Source organism: Aphis gossypii, chromosome 1 (assembly GCF_020184175.1).
Source record: "Aphis gossypii isolate Hap1 chromosome 1, ASM2018417v2, whole genome shotgun sequence".
Classification (NCBI taxonomy): Eukaryota; Metazoa; Arthropoda; class Insecta; order Hemiptera; family Aphididae; genus Aphis; species Aphis gossypii.
Window position 1 is genome coordinate 14,026,196 of NC_065530.1, and position 18,106 is coordinate 14,044,301.

Here is an 18,106-nt window from a genome sequence, read left to right on the forward strand (position 1 = left end):
GTAATTTTTGTCAGGTGTACATACTGAAGAATTTATCAGATGGAAGTTCATATAAGTGTTAACTTTTTTGGAAAGTCCCAAAAATATACTTCCGGATCGAAAATCAGTGTATATAGTTAGTAGTTACTCGCGTTTAGGACTGCCGTTTTATTATTCAACCTAACTATTAAGTAATTAAGTAAGTAACCAATGTGAATATATTTTATCGTTTTATTTATAATATAAATTATAATTTATTGATTATAGAGAAGAAAACACCTATAGAAGTCAGCTGTACAGATGTTGATTTTCTAAAATGGCAAGCCAGTATTTAATTTAAATTTTACGTATTTATTACTTTAATAACATCAATACAAATTATTAAATTTTAAGAAAACATGATAGAATCAAATATATATAATAATTATTAAAAAATAGTGTGAAAGAGAACCGTAATGCATAGAATAGTTTTTAAATTCATAACAGTTTTAAACGTTTTAATTCCATTTAGTGCTTTCAAGTACATTATAGCTGGGCATCGCAGATGGATATTATACGTAATTTTAAAGAAATTAAATCATTTTAATTTCAAACGTAAGTACATCAATACATTTTTTATATTGTAATTTAAAATTAAAATAAAAGCTCCATATAAGTTACAAATAAATTATAATCGATGATGCAGTGATCTTCATCAATATAGGTACTTACACTCTTTACGTTAGTCTAAACAAACATCACAGTATTGAAATATAGAGTGTATATTTACTGTATCTAAGTACCTAAGATTTAGACATTTTTTATCGATTTATGTTGTCCATAATATGCCAATTTGGAGATGGCTCGCGTATAATATTGTGATTCGATTACTCGAGATAAATGCACGCGAATAATGTGTGCCAATTACAATGATCGAGTAGGTATAAGCGGAGATCATACTAATTACTTATAAACTTACTACCTATATAATTATTATTAATAACGTAACGACTATTGATTATGAGTATAATTTGAATTTTAATAGGTAATTGAATAATTCGATGTATGATTGGAAATTTTTCTTTTCCCGCGACAATTACCTACTTCGCTTTCCCAAACTGCAGATACCCATAGAACTATCGGAATATACCTACATCACTTAAAAAATTATACCTAAATATTAAAAAACTACCTTAACGATTTACCTGTATAGTGATAATGTTGTCGCGAGAACTCCGTCCGCCGAAAACTCGCCGATTTCGTGGGCACTATATAGCACGTACGCGTAGTTGAGTTATACTATCATTTCACGTCGTCGTCGTCGCCGTTATAACCGAATAAACGCACGTTACGCGCCGGACCCGTGAGTGCAGCGAGTGCGTCGGTAAAAAAAACACGACACATATAATAATGTAATATTACAGAAGAGCGGCGGCGGCGGCGGCGGCGGCAGTGGCGGCAGCTGTTCGTCAACGGTCTTTCTCGTACACACGTTTTGCCGCGTTCCGGCTCGATGGGTAGGCGTACTGCCGATGGGTGTCCGTTGAAAGGGGCGACGACGAGTGGGGAGATATATATATACGCGCACACGCGGCCTATAACGTCTATATACCTATAGCAGGTCTCTTCGTTTCCTGATCCTTTCCCTGCAGCAGTGCAGATCGCATCCGTTAAAATATATTAGTATTTTATTATTATTATTATTGTACGTATATATCTACCTACCGTTGTATTGCTGCAGCTTATGGGGCAAATGTGCACGACGATCAGGCGGAAGTCGTCTACAATACGATATTATATGTAGGTATATGTGTGTTGATAATGATAAATTATGGATATGTATAGTACACGTATTAGAGTGCGAGTGAGGTATAATAATATAATATATTAATCGGTCTTAATATAGTAAAAATATTAATATATGATACTATAAAACTTTCGGCAAAACGCCCATATTTTTTTACCGATTTTTTAATACGTTATATTACAAACAGTCACAAGGTTGAATACCGTATACATAACAAAATATCACCTGCAATTAAACAATAAATATATAGTTACCTATTATACGCTATACAGTGACGTTTGATCGTTTGGTCCAATTCCATAATGTTGTATTACCTATCTAATATTATATGACTTAACGTTTGAAACTTTGAAACGCATTTGATTATGAATGTTTTATACATGATAAAACGGTCTCCTGTATATAGATTATTGTGTACCTACCTATAATAATGCTACACATTATGTATAGTATTATACTAATAGCTATGTAAAAAAAAAGAACGTTATTCAGACGCATCTGCTGGCGTTGGTTTCGTTTGTTAATTAATATACATACAACCGTACCTATGTATAATAATATTATGTACTTGTGTGATAGTTATATGACTATGAACATAATATTGGTAATTTACGCGCATTTTATCGCAATACATATGCATAGGTTATGTAGATTATTAACGTTTATTTTCATTTCATCTGTTTAAAAACAAATATTTATCTATACTGTAGGACGCAAGTATGGATGTTATACCTTATACGAACATCACAAAACAGAAATCTGCGGTATGAACATTTGCGGTATTTCATTGACCGGTATTCGGTATTATAATGATTAATGACTTATTATTAAACATTATCGTTTTTATGGAAATATTTTGTGCCGCAGTAGTTTTAAATTTTTAAGCGAAACCTTTTTCATTTTCTAAAGTAACGTTAAAACTTGAGTTTCGATTATAACGCACCATAATAATATGTATTATTGCGGTCTTAATGTTTTTGTATAAAACACAATAATGAAAATATATTCAACTCGAGAGTTGATTTATTTTTATTAATAGGTAAATATATATATAACATTAAAACCGTTTTATTGGGGTTTGAAAGTCGAACACGATTATACTTAGCTTAAAATCTAATACCGATCTGGATTAAAAAATATTTTCTCCTCCAACAATTTTTCTGAAAGCATTACAAATTTAAAAAACCGGTATTTATCATATTATTCAACGTTCATTATTATTAGTATTACCTATATTGTTATTTATAATTTATAAACATAAATTTGTTTTTGATTTAAAATTAGTATACTAAATCAAATAGCTTGCTTTGATATTAAATCAAGTAATTTGGTTCAAAGAACAAGCATATTGAGTTTGGCCCACTATAAGAATACGAACCGATTTGTTTCTATATACCTATATAGGAGTAATGACAAATGGTTTTATTATTTTCATTTTATTTTATTTTTATTAACTATTTTATAAATTGATTTGAAAGTTGCTCAATTTTATAATAAATTTATGAGTCATTTATTCGTGTTTTCATGATAATTTTTAAGAAAAATATATAATATATATGTATAAAAATGGGATACTCATGCAGTGGTGGAGTGAACATTTTTCATTCATGAGACCAAACATTATTTTAAGGACTACCCACCTCCAAAATTGGTGGATAAAATTCTAAATATTAAAACTTAAGTACTAAAATACTAAAGTACCTACTCATCCAACCAAAAACAGCTTTGAGATCCGGGTCTCATAGAATCCTTGTCACGCTGCTACTGTATTAATGTGTAATAAATTTGGACTATAATAACATAATATTCTAAATTCGAAAAATTCAATAAGTTAATACGTATATGGAATAATTTTTTTTTGGAATTTAAAAATTATAGTATGAATAATACTGAATAGCATTTTTTTAAAACTACTTTTGTAGTACAGAAAATCACAAATTGTTTTCCTTTTGAGTAGGCAACAAATTATGCATGAATGCTATTTGAATTATGAACATTTTGATATTTTAAGATATCGATGTATCTCATATTTTATTTATCCATATAATTGTATTTCATTTTTCTTTAACATAACAACCTAACCGTAGTCATTTTTTCCGATTTACTGTTAATTTTCGATAGTTTTGAATTTTATAATTTATACTTTATAATATTATATTATATTGGCTATTTAGAATTGTATAATATATTGGTATGACATTTGTGTTTAAACTGAAATACTTAAAAACCACTCAAATACCCACTTATATTTATTTATTTATTTGGTGAGATTAAAAGAATTGTTATTAAATCATTGATCAACACAATATTAAAAAAAAAAAAAGTTTCGCATAAGTAAGAATGCATTAGATAAACTTCGACCAATTTTAATAGAAGCTTATTTTTAAAATTTTTTTTTAAATTATAGTAATTTAATTATGTTCCAACTGATTTGTGTAAATTTGAATGTGAATTAAAGTCTATAGAATATTGATCATGTTCATTAATGTGCCCACACACATAAGTAATAAGACGCAACTTCTACACTCACATGTACATAATATATCTATACAGAGCTTATTACTTACTTTTTTACTACTATCGGCATGATTACCGATTTATCTATTTATCAGATAAGATTTCAGAAAACAGGTTTGAATTCATCATTAAAACTATTCTATAAGAAATAATAATGGTTTTACTTAAGAAATAAAAAAAAACCAAGTTAAAGTAATATCAATATACTGCAGTAATCATAATACAATATATAATTATAAAAATTAATAAACCAACTGGACATTTTTATGATCAGTATTTCAAAATTTTGTTCTTATATTATTACTCATGAATTGTTATTCAAATGATAAGTATTACTTTATTGATTTTTGATGCGCAAATAAGACTTAATCTCGTAAACATTGAGATAATTTACTATTTAGTACTAAATGTATCATAATTGTGTTGAATTCGTCTTCGAGTTTTTTTTACTTTTTAAGTGTAATAAATTATAATTATAATCTAAAAAGAAAATATAACTATTAATGTGTATAAAATAAATAGTGAAGTGATATAAAAAAGTTTCTGCTGATCAAAGATGCTATTTATAAGATATAATTACATATTATTTAAACTTAAAAATGGTACAGCTGTACCTATTATACCAAAATAAATCGTAATTATTTAAAAATTTATTACATCATTAATAACACATGATTAAACTTATTATATTCGTATACAATATAATTTCATAATACGCTTGTATTATACTTTAAATGCAGACTCCAAGACGTGTATTCGATCATTATAAATTAACGATAAAAAAGTAATATTTTTGACATTTTATTTCTTTGCTTTGGCACACAGAATCGAAAAGCGTTATGGAAATACGTTATAGGGCGGTTACCCTGGTTAATTCTTTTTATATAATAATCAAATACAGATATTAGACGACGAATCATTGGTGGTTTTTAGTAAAAACCGCGTTACGCAAATTTGGTACAACTACTTTTGGAGCAATATCGCATAAAAATAAGAAACTCATTTTTTATTTTTTTTTACATTTTGATTATTTTTTTTTTTACATTTTTTTCGATTTTTTCAATAAAACTAACTAGATTTATAACATAAGAAAATTATTAGTAACCATTGAGAATTATACTAGAGACATAAAAAATTTAACACAATTTAACGACTAAAAATGCACAATTAGTAAATGACTTACCAACTGGTATGTCACGTTTGTAAGAACAAAATACAATAAAATGTTAGTACTATAATAGTAGAACCTAACTTTTTAAACCTTTTTTTATAAAACAACATAGATCAAATGTATTAAACATTTAACAAATAAAACATGGTATAAGTATATCATAATATACAGAAGAGTATTAATACATGATAATAATAAATTATACTTTTTCTTATCGTCTGGAAGTCAGTCGAGTTTTTTTATACTTATATATTTTTAACCTAACCTATGGATATTCTTAATTTTTAATTTTTTACTGGGTTTAAGATCTTGAAAGTGTAATACATACAATAAGGCTCCTCATTATATTTTGAACATAAGAAATTAAATTAAATTTTATTTTTTTTTCATTCTTTTATAAAAAAAAACATACTTCACATTTTTATTTAACAAATATCTTATAACCTATTTGATATAATGTGTATCGAAGATGAAATTTAATTTCAATAATTTTTCTCAGTTCTAACACAAAATTATATTTTTTACTAAGTAGAAATAGCGCAAGTGATAGATATCTGGATATCTGGTATATTATAGCCGTTATAGTAATAGAACTTATGTGAAAACGATTTAAAATTAATATAATCTAAATTAGTTTAATATTTATTTATGGTAATTTTAATTTTTATTAGTTTTTATGTATGGGGTTGCTATTTATTTTTAATGTGTGACGGCGTAAGTGTATAATAAAAAGATCACTATTCGTTTTTTCGGGCGCAGTTAATATACTCCTTTTCGGGGTACCCAATTTACAAAATAAACAATATTATTATTTAGAACCTAGAACTTACTTATGGAACTATTCTTATGTATAAGAATATAAAAGTGTTAGAAACTCGTTAGAAGTGTAGGAAGTACGCAAATCTTAGTCACGAGTACGTCATCTTAGTGTCCACGACGTCCACCTTGACTCGGACGGGTGTAAGCCGTAAGGACAGTAGTATAATATAATGATTTACTATAACGTACGTTATTGAATAGATTAAAGTCAACAATGTTGAATTGCTATTATTTATATTTTATATTTGTCTTACGACCTACGTCGTGTTAAAACCAGTTAATACAATTATTTTCTCGATAATAAATAATAATACAAAATATATAAAATGACCTCAGTGAAAAATAAACAATATGTTATATGAGTGATCGATACTGATTAAATGGATATTAAATCTATAATAGTCATCTGCAGTGTAGAATATCGTAATCAGCCATGTATTTAATACACTATTTTAGGTATTATATTATACTTTGTAAGGTACTTATACGAATAATTACAGTTTCCGGACGCATAAACAAAAACATAAGGTAAGGAGTTACTTACATCCACAATGACTACGCATAAAAGTATAGTTGGAAATTCATTGTGATGAAATTCTAAAGAAATAAAGTAAAACTTAAAACCACGGCACACTGTCTGACAGTGACTGTCATATTGATCATAAACAGTAATCTTGTATATCTATCGGATGTCATATACGCACGGGGCCAATGCACCTCTTCAGATATTGTCGATTTGTTACACGGTAAGTTGTTCTCAAGAATTTGTTCCAAGTCGTAGATTCCCGTGCGCTTAAATAATGCTTACTGTTAATTTGATTGTACATAATATTTATAAATATAAATGTTGTTTTTTTTTTTTAAATATTTTTACTGAACAATTATTTGTTCAAAAAAAAGTTTTATTTTTACAACACTATATTAGATATCGATATTGTCAATCAAATATCGTTCTTAATTCTTATTCAAATGTAAAATAATCAAACGATGAACGTACAGATGGTTGAAATATATTGTAATAAATAATAAATTCTAAATCGAATATTACATTATGACAACAAATAATGGGTATTGTCATTAGGTAATGACTATACTCGATATAATTTAATAAGTATAAAGGTGTGTATGGGTACTATGTCGGTTGTATTATATAAGTATAATTATTTTCTAAATAATTTATTGTGCATGCAACTTATACAGATACATTATACTCATAATGTTTAATTATTTAAATAATAGACTTTACGTAACAAAACACGAAAGTGTATAGTCAGTTTAGGTACAGTATTCAATTTCAAGCATAATGCACCTGTACAGCTTCCATATTATGGGATTTTGAACAGTATAATATAATATGAGAAATCCAATGAATTAATAAATCCGTGTAATAATATGATTAATGATCGAATTTAAATGCAAACAATTTCGAATAGTTTGCTGAACATATAATATTATAATTTAAAACGAGTAATTTTCGGTTTTGGTTTAAGTGTTTACACATATTAACAACCTGACATGTAGGTAGGTACGAATTATTATTATATAAACGTGATGAATAAACATTCGGATTGAACACCGTACATATTTACAGATTTTACCTTGTGCAAAATGTGGGTGGTTATAATGATGATTAACATCTTAAAAATTTATTTTCAAGGCTAAAAAATACGATTTTTAAAACGATCGTTATGTATCTCTGTGAATTGCTAGTAACCGTATCTGATTTAAATGTAATGAACATTGAACACTTGATGTAATATTAAAATGGTTTTCTAGTATACCTATACATAGTACCTATACACTATATATGGGTAGATTAATTTTCGTTGTACCTACATGTATATAATAAATATATTATGTGCTTGAAGTAATTGTGTACAATTTTTAAATTTAACTTTGGTTTTCAATGGACAATCTATATAGTATCGCTATGAAAAATACACAATACTTTTTAACGAAAATACCACGGTGGTTTTAAATGAAAGAGTCAAACTAAATCTCATGGTAATTAATTTTAATTCAGTGAGATTACATAATGAATCTCTTGACAAGACCATAAAAAATAATAATATGATACTCAAGTTCATTATGTGCATTTTAACGTGAATTTTTTCTACTCATTATTTTTAGGCCAATTTCTCCGCACTTAAGTTTATATAATATTATCGTGTATAAATGTACGCGAGTGCGACTCATTTTTAAATTCCCGTCGAATCGTGCCACGGTGACGCCAGCGCGAAATTGTTCGTCCTGACGCCGGTGAAAACGGTGTTTTATGGACAACGAAGGTTTGACGAAAAAAGGAAACCGATGTGCCGTTCGTGTCGTAAAATTTTGGATCTAGTACAGGATACTGATCCACACGGTATGAGTACGGACCCGTAACCATTTACGTCTAGACATTAAATTCCTTATTCCTTCGAGAAACAAAATAAATCCAAATGGTTTTCCTCCACTGTTCGTTTTACTAAATTAAAAAAAATAAGAAATCATCGTACTTTAATTAATTTAAACGAGCATTCATAGCTTCCTACTATTTTTTGAACAATAAAATACTCGTACTATTTATTTTTATTTTTATTTTTTATGTATAGTTTATAATAAAATATGAAATATATAAAAGCCAAAAATCATTGTATATTCTTTTTTTTTTTTTTAATTAAGTTTTTAGAACTTAAATAACTTTAAATTAAAAACACAATATTGGTGTAAATTCTAAATAATCATTTATTTATACCTAACGAACATTCATAACACAGTTTATAATAAAATAATAAAAGTATAAATTTATAATAAAAATATTATGTTGGCTCTTATTAAAATAAATCATATGCAAAACAACTCAAACCTCTATGGCATGAATACATAAACAAAACATTCTTTTTAAACAAAAAATTTTGGTTTTATGTTCATAACCGTTTATTAGCTTGTACGTACACGTTGTCTTTTTCACTACAATCTATTTCACTACATTTATTATGTCACGCTTTTCAAGAACTTCTAACGCCAGTGTTGCGATGCCAGTTAATACTGTGCCATCCAGGACTGTTACAGACCCATTGTACTTTCGGCGTGTTTTTGCTATGTATGGCCGATCAATTTTCGATACATTTCCAAAGACCGATGCCACCGTGACTTCTGCGATTGGTGATGTCACGATTTTGCCGACCGATTCGGCAAGAACTTTTCCGACTGACGCCACTGCGTCTTTACCAACTGATGACGTCTTCGCGATTTCGGTGACTTCGCCGACCGATTCGGCAGGAACTTTTCCGACTGATGCCCCTACATCTTTGCTGACTGATGACGCCTTCGCAACTTCGGCGATTTTACCGATCGAGTCTGCAGTAATTTTTCCGACTGAAGCCACTGCATCTTTGCCCACTGATGCCGCTACGTCTCTATCATTGCCGGTCGCTGCCAGACCGTTGCGCCGGGTTCCGCCTTTGTACTATCGGCGTGTTTTTCGTATGTACGGTCGATCAATATTCGACACATCTTCTAAGACTGATGCCGCTGAGACTTCGGTGAGTGATGATGTCGCGATTGACGTGAATTTGCCGACCGATTCGACAATAACTCATCCGAGTGATGCCGCTGCATCTTTGCCAACTGGCAATGCCTTCGCAACTTCGGCGATTTTACCGATCGAGTCTGCAGTAATTTTTCCGACTGAAGCCATTGCATCTTTGTCCACTGATGCCGCTACGTCTACATCGTTGCAAGTCGCTGCTAGTCCGTTTCGCAGTGTCGCGCTTTTGTACTTTCGGCGTGTTTATCGTATGTATTACCGATTAATATTCCATACAGTTTTGACCGATTCGGACCCAACTTCGCAAACTTTGTACCGTGTCGATTGATGCCAGTTAACAAATCGCCTTTGCCTTTGTTTTTAGTCGGCGCTACGCCTTCATGGACTTTACCTCCGCTTTTTCGCGGTATATTCCCGCCACATGAGTGAATTATCGTGTCGGCTTCGGGGTAAATTGCCACTCCGTAGTCATGGCTAATTAATAAAAAGTTAGTTTAATTGTTTATAATTTAAAATTGTATAATTTTAATTATTGTTTCATATTTATAGTTTTATTTTTATATTAAAATGTTATATTGTTGTATGTTTAATCAGTGTGTATTTTATTTACAATTATTGAGTATAGATATTGAATTTTGTACTTTTATATACGAGTATAACTCCAAGAATAAATTATTTTATTTATTATTCTGTTTAGAGTTGTGTAAAATTGAGTTTTTTGTGTTTGAAAAATAGAAATTTGTGTATATAACAATACTTTCTACAATTAGAAATTGACTTATGATTTAGCTAGGTAATTACTCGATTATAACAATTACGAAATATAACCAAATTTATTGTAAATACACTAAATCACTTTAAATGGAGCAGTACACGATTGAAGTATTTTTTATAGTTTATTTCAAGTAATAACTAGTCATTTCCAATAATATTATAAATATCCATGAATAATATGCACAATAAAAATAAATCAAATTTGTCGGTTTAAGTAAGTCTTATAATTTACATATGGAAATATAAAAAAAAATATGAGACCATAAGCCATAGGTACCACTAAAACAAGTATTTAAAATTTGAAAGGAATATTACAAAATATATTGCCAAACAATGATCAAAATTGAGTAAAAAATTACGGCTTGCTAACATTTTGTTTACTGATTTTTTATGATTTTCTATTGTTTTTTGAAATATTAACGAGTAATTCGAAAAAGAACCTTCGAAATATTCCAGTTTGATTAAATTTTCAGTATTAATTATGTGTGTGTATAAAGAACTTGGTGCAGATATTGAAAGACTATTCAAAATAGCTGCTGATCGGCACTTTGTAGTATCGAGATCAACCATATTATAACATGCAGGTTAAACACTGGAGAATAACACTGAGAATAAGGATCCGGGGATAACATTAGATATTAAAGTTGGCGATAAGGACTTGGGAATAACACTGAGGATAAAGGTTGGAGATGAGGACTTAGGGATAACATTGCATATAGCACTGGGGATAAGGTTATGAAGAATGTGGTCTTTATAAGTTTATGATCAATGTTTACACTTTACAGGGTCGGCCTTAGACTTTTTGCCGCCATAGGCAATCTAATTTACGCTGTATCCATATTCAATAGTTATTTTTTTTTGGAGTAACGGGTATAAATAAAGACATTCATTTTTTAACAATAAACCCTTGTTTTTATTAAAAAAGAAAAAGTTTTGAGTGACCTCAATTTTATGTACAACATATAAAATAATAAAAATAAAAATGAATGAAAATTGAACAAGTCATTATATTAAGTAGGTACTTGTACAATATCATACATTATTAAATTTATAATAAGTATTTAATTATGGATCGCCGGTGAATAGGTCGCCAGGATAATAATTGATTATCAAACGTCCTAAATACACAATAATTTGGAAATATGTGTATAATTATGTAATAACTAATTAGTATAAAAAAAAATATCTAAACAACTAAAAAAGTTCATTCGAGTGATCAATTATCTTGGTGACCAATATTGTATTCGCGATCAATTGTTTATGACCAAATACCTTAAAATTTAAATTATGATTGGAAAAATATAACTACAAAATTAAAAAATATATTAAATTAAATTTATTTTGTGAGTCTTTTAGCGTGCGAAACCAATCAATATATTTTTAAACTCAAGATTTGTTATCATTTTTTTTCAATTGAGATTATAGCAAGATTACTTATTTTGCTACTATTATCTTTTTGGGTTCATAGAATACCTCAAGGCTGAAATAATACTAAATGCTACAGCTGCGTTTGGTACTAAATTGTCATTATTTATAAAATACAAATTTATTTTAAACTGTAATGGGGTATTATTGGGTTTAAATAATCCAGATTATTGTTAATAACTCTTACTACAACTAAAATATTCAGCATTATTACAATATAATGGTGCGTCATCGGCAAGACGGCAAACAAAATAATATTATTGTCATATATATTTTTGTACTTTGTGTTTCGCATTTTCATTCAAAATTTGTTGCTATAGGGCGGCATAGACGGTTGTTTATTTTACTACCGCTTTTGGTCGACCCTAGTGAAATATATGATTACTTTGAGTGTATTTTAGTTTCTTTTAGTTTGATCGTGATTTTTTTCTCGAATAAATAATTAAGTTATTCTAATGTGAATCGAAAATTTTTATCTAGAAAATTTTTAAAGTTTTTTATGTATATAAATATAATTTCAATTAGTTTAATACAAAACTATGATCAAATGTGCGCAAAATCTTATTTCGCGGTGTCAAAAAACATTTGATGATAAGGACTTTATACAACAATTTTTCGAGGATATTTTTGAAATTCCTATAATATGTCTGATATATTTTTGGTTGATTTATTGTTTATATATATATTTATTATGATTTCTATATAAATATAATATTATATAGGAACTACTGATTGTTAAATAACTGTGTTAATGGAGTAGTTAAAAACCCATTACATTTTTAGAATAAAATATATCTCTAAGGGTTGATAATATAATTGAAGGTCCTCCATAAGTTGTTCTTACTTGAAAAAAAGGTTTTGCATAGGTAGGTGCTTATTATACATTAATAATATAAGACATGGTCGGTGCTCGGTAGTCGGTAGCTATTAGTTGAGTACTGCAATGATTCCCAAAGTGTTGTACCGGTGAAATTAGTAAAACTTAATTTAAATTTATTACGTAGTCGACGAATTAAGTTATTATTAGTTAATACAAATGACCTACTTGATTATTCCTAATACCTACGTACTATGTTTTTTTTTTTACTCATTCGTAACATATAAAATACATTGATTACAGCCTGCGGGATCTTTTATTAAAAACGTTGTAAGTCGTTTTAAAAAAAAATTGTATGCGATGGTGGTAAGTGTGTAGCAAATAACAATATTGATTTTTAACGTCTGTAAATTAAGTGGATCGATTAGGAAACCGTTCAATAACAATTTATTCATTACATTCGTAACTACTTATCCATATACACATTAAATATTGTACAATATGTTATATTATATATTATATATGTTCATAATTTAGAAATTTTAATACGAGTTTTTTTAATATGAATTTAACGAACATGTACGTTTTCAAGTTTTGTTGATGTGCAACTGCAGTAAACATTAGGTCATTGTACCTTTATCTTAGTTTTTGTACACTCAACGTTAATGGTCAAAGTACACAGATGATCTCAGCAATCTAAGTATCGTATAACAGTATATCATTTAAAAATCCTTTTTGTAAGATTATACTATTGACTATTATATAACTCGTATTTTAATTGAAGTATTGCAAAATTATGTTGGCGAAATCGCAAACTAATGTTTTTCCAGAAACAAAATTCAACAATCGACATTGATAATTAACCAAGTTTGTATACGATACTGAAGTAAATGTTGATAAGAAAAAAATTGAGTTGATATTATAATGCTATTTTTCGGTTATATAATTATTATAAATATCAACAAGTTGTCTCGCCGCATAATGGTTTTTAGCTTATAATATTTTAAAGTTTTATTTACGAATTCTAAAAATCAATTTCCAATTACTTGAAATTAATTCTCAAAATAATAGCATATTCTTCGAATCGATCTGATAAAATCGGGGGCCAATTTCACGGACATGTCACATATTACGTATTATGCGAATAATCTTAATATGTTCAACGTTGGTTTTGACATTCTAAGGTCACTTTATTGTCCGAGTTACATGTCTAATCATAACCTACAACGATAGCAATAGTTTAATAGATTCTTCGAGAAGTAAGTATATCATTATTAGTAATATTACCTATGCAGTCCTTAATAAATCAAAATGAAATCGCAGTATATACTATCATACTCTTAACTTGAAAGTACGTAAATGGACGGTACAGAACTACAGAGTATAATACTATTTATTTTTTATTCAATGCATATATTTTATTTTGTATATATTTTTAATTAAATTTTGTTGTAACCAAATAATTGGTGACAAGATCAGCATTAATTATTTTTGAAAAAAACCTGAACAGTTTTACTACAAATTATTGAATTAGTATTAAAAATTGAAAAGATTTTTGCGTTTATTCGTTCATAAATTGTCCTTCATCATTTTTCATAAATAATTCGAATATAGTTATAAAAAATGATAATATCACATTCGAGTATACAACTACTTAAGGGTATTTCTACCCTCCACTTAAAGGCATTTTTGACATACGGGTCAATTTTTAAATTAACTGAATTTCCAAGAATATTTTATATTTTACATATTGATTTGAATTTACTTTCCATTACTACTTACCTAGTACATAATTTAATTTACAAACAATAATAAATTTTGATGCACGACGACAAATAAAGATTATTATAACTGCGTATACACTAGCAACTACTGGATAATGACTTTTATATACTATATTATAATTTATGATAGTATAGTAATTTAGTAAGTCGCAGTATGAGAAATTTTCGGTTAATTTGTAGACGAGTTGCATACGATTAATAAAAATAATATTTATTGCAATCAAGGCGATCGAGTTAGTGTACAGACATAGTGAAAGGTACGATATTATACGTCGTAGGTACATGATATATATATAATATAATGTATGAGCGAATATAATGAATATATGCAACATGTAAAAACTATATATATATATATATATATTATGTTTATTATGTAAAAAGTATGGTGGTGGAAGATGTTGTCGATGTTAAGGACTTGAGATACAGCTGGCAGGGAGATGGCTCGACCTTGTCCGAAAGTCGAGGTCGAACACGGTTAAAATTGCTGCTATCGTAACGATATCTAAATACATATATTACGAAGAAAACTAGATCGATTGTTAATATCGCACCACTACTGCTGTGTAAATTATGATTTATAAGAAATATTAAAGTTTCTAAGAATTCAATCACTTTATCTGGAAGAGGAAATACTGGGTATTTCGAAATTGAAATAAACATGACTATGAAATTTAATATCATAATACTTTGGGTGCTATTCAAAAACAGTTGGTAGTGGATTATTGATTTCAGAAATAATATTTAAGATGAATAAAATTAATGTGAAGCTGTTAAGAGCTGCATATTATCTATTGTCTATTAACAGTTACATGTTATGTATTTTGTTCTTAGTCATATTACTCATATTTAGTTCAAATTCTATACTGAATCGTTTGCAGTTTATATTCTGTACATTGATTTTATTTTTCAAATTTTAATCGTTTATTACCTATTATTATACAAATGTAAAATAGGTATATTAAATATCTATTTAAGTTTAAAATTAAGGGAAATAGATAAATTATTAAAAAAAAGTTTTTATAATTATTTAAAGTTTAGATCTTTGGACTAAATATTGTAAAATATAATATGCACTAAATGGTTAACTATACCTTTTAAATTTGAATTTAATGTAAGTTGTGTATATCGTTATTTAATTAAATTTATTATAAGTATATATTATTCATTATGAATCAATTTAATAGTCATGTAATTTCAACATCACACCTCGCCCATCAGTGTTTCGTCAGTTAAAATATATTCACTTAATTTTAATAACATGTTCATAGTAGCAATACAAATTTAGCTGAAAATATAATATGATTCTTCATGACAGGTTGTATATGCTTACTAATATTTTTTTTTAGCAAAATATCAATTTGCATGAATTAAACCAGTTCCGGGGGGCCTGCGCATTAAAAAAGTAACATTGGAAGTATTTCACTCAGCTCCTGCCAAACAAGTACGTCCACCTTATCTTGGATGTAAATAAACACAATATTTAAGTAATTTCGGCCACATATTTTTTTCAAACGAAACTATTCAATTAATTTGTTGTAATAATATTTCGATAACAACCATAAGAACTTCAGATTTTGAAGAATAAAAAAAATTTCGTTTTCGTTTGTATTATTTAAGTTTACCACTTATGGTTGCAATATACTATCAAACATTTTTAATACATTTTATTTTAATGTATGATCTTTGTATTATTTAATAAATAATAATACATATTCGTATAGAAAATAACTAAAACATAGAGAATCACGACATACGTTTAAAATTTAAATGACTATGACCGAATGATGGCCATTTACTTCATTATCTACTTGATTAAGTCTACCTGTAATTAAGCTAGACTGACTTTATAATTACTATTTTTAATCTAAAAATAAAATATGAAAATCCATATTGGTCTCATCAAATTTGAAATTTGAAACATTTATGGATACAGCTTATTTTCAAAATATTTATTAAAAATTACAAATAAAGTTGTGCAATGACCCATTTAATATTTTTAATGAAACCTTGTCCAATTTTAAATAAATATATAGAACTCTGTCTGAATAATTTTTTTACTCGTTGATTTATCATCGCTTAACGCTTTCAAATTTAAATAATCTCGCTCGAGTGACTCAAGTCATTTACCCAATCCTTGATTACTTTTCATGATGGTCTTTACTTTTTTAGTATATTACATAATATTACAAATGATTTTATTTTGAAGTTGTTGACTAATCCTATATTTATGTTTTTTCATATAATAAATTTTATAATTAATTTGTTATTTCTTGGACATAAATCGAATAAGGTAATTAAATAATTCTAATCAATTAACTCACGCTAATACATTCTGATTCTAGTTGAGGATTTAGGATTTTGGGAGAATAATTAACTAAGTTCGTAATCATGCAAATTTAAATAATATAATTATAAATTACAAATCTGATAACGTAGAACATAATTAAGTAATACTGAAATAGAAAATGATGCTAGTATTATCTTAATTCATGAATTTAATCACTAAATAAATAATAATATTGTATAATTATTTTAAGAATATATTATATTTATTAAGACTGATATTATTTTAGTTTTGTATATTATATTTTAAGTAGTTATAAGAGCGGGTATATTGCAACTTATTTTTTTCATTAGTTAACTAAAGTTTGATTAAATAAATACATAAATCAGACTTATAACGTTATTATAGTCTTCTATTTAGTTTTATATTATACCTTAAGCAATTTTTTGCAATTTTGTGTGGTTAAATATATAAATAAATTTTTCTTTGCTAGTTTTATAATGCAAAAATAACTAGGTGCCGTCGTTGTATAAAAAATATTTTATTAAATGATTCACTAAAACTTAATGGACCAATCTTTGGCCACAAAATCATAAAACATATATGTATGATATGTGTGTATGGACGTAGTATCCGTATGTTTATTTACGCTTAGTATACCAACATTTACTTTCTGCAACAGTTCCAATTTTGTGTTGTTAGCTTAAATATCAGATCGATAATAATAATAATAATAAAATATAAAATATTTGAACCATTATAAATCTTAAATATAAGAATATCGTTGGATTTTTATGATATAAAAATTTTTAATTTGTAAGCGAGTTATAAGAATAAAAATTATTAATATGCTACTTTTTAAATTTAAATTTTGCCGGTAGGTCAATTCATTCTAATATTAAACCTAATTATACAAAATTGAAACTGCCAATGTATTACATTATAGTATGTTATGCATAAATAAGGTGGAGAAGATACATGTAGATATAACGTATAACATCATCCTCTTAAGGGACTATTAGATCACCATTGATTTATTAAATGAATGATTATGTAACAAAGAATACATAATATTATATTTAGTAAAGTTGAAAATATAATGTTGAATAGACATGGATTCTCTTGGGAAAATAATAAAAGATAGATTAATGTCTGTCTTGTACGAAAATAAAGGATATAAAACAATAAAAATGTATTCTGAAGGTTTGGAAAATG

General features: G+C 27.5%; 1 protein-coding gene and 1 long non-coding RNA gene across 3 annotated transcripts in view; one reads left to right on the plus strand and one right to left on the minus strand.

Annotated features, from left to right (window-relative positions):
- LOC114120644 (uncharacterized) overlaps window positions 1–344 on the plus strand; it is a 28,424-nt gene extending 28,080 nt beyond the window's left edge. Inside the window, exons 11-12 of the long non-coding RNA XR_007606985.1 lie at window positions 15–178; window positions 247–344. This is a non-coding gene — a long non-coding RNA (uncharacterized LOC114120644). The remainder of the gene's footprint in view (window positions 1–14; window positions 179–246) is intronic.
- The window catches only part of LOC114120640 (uncharacterized), a 30,798-nt gene extending 29,425 nt beyond the window's left edge, over window positions 1–1,373 (minus strand). Inside the window, exon 1 of one of the 2 annotated variants that reach the window (XM_050210797.1) lies at window positions 1,164–1,373. The gene's annotated coding sequence lies outside the window, so the exon portion shown is untranslated. The remainder of the gene's footprint in view (window positions 1–1,163) is intronic. The other variant, XM_027982607.2, reaches the window with a different exon arrangement.
- Between the last annotated feature and the right edge of the window lie 16,733 nt (window positions 1,374–18,106).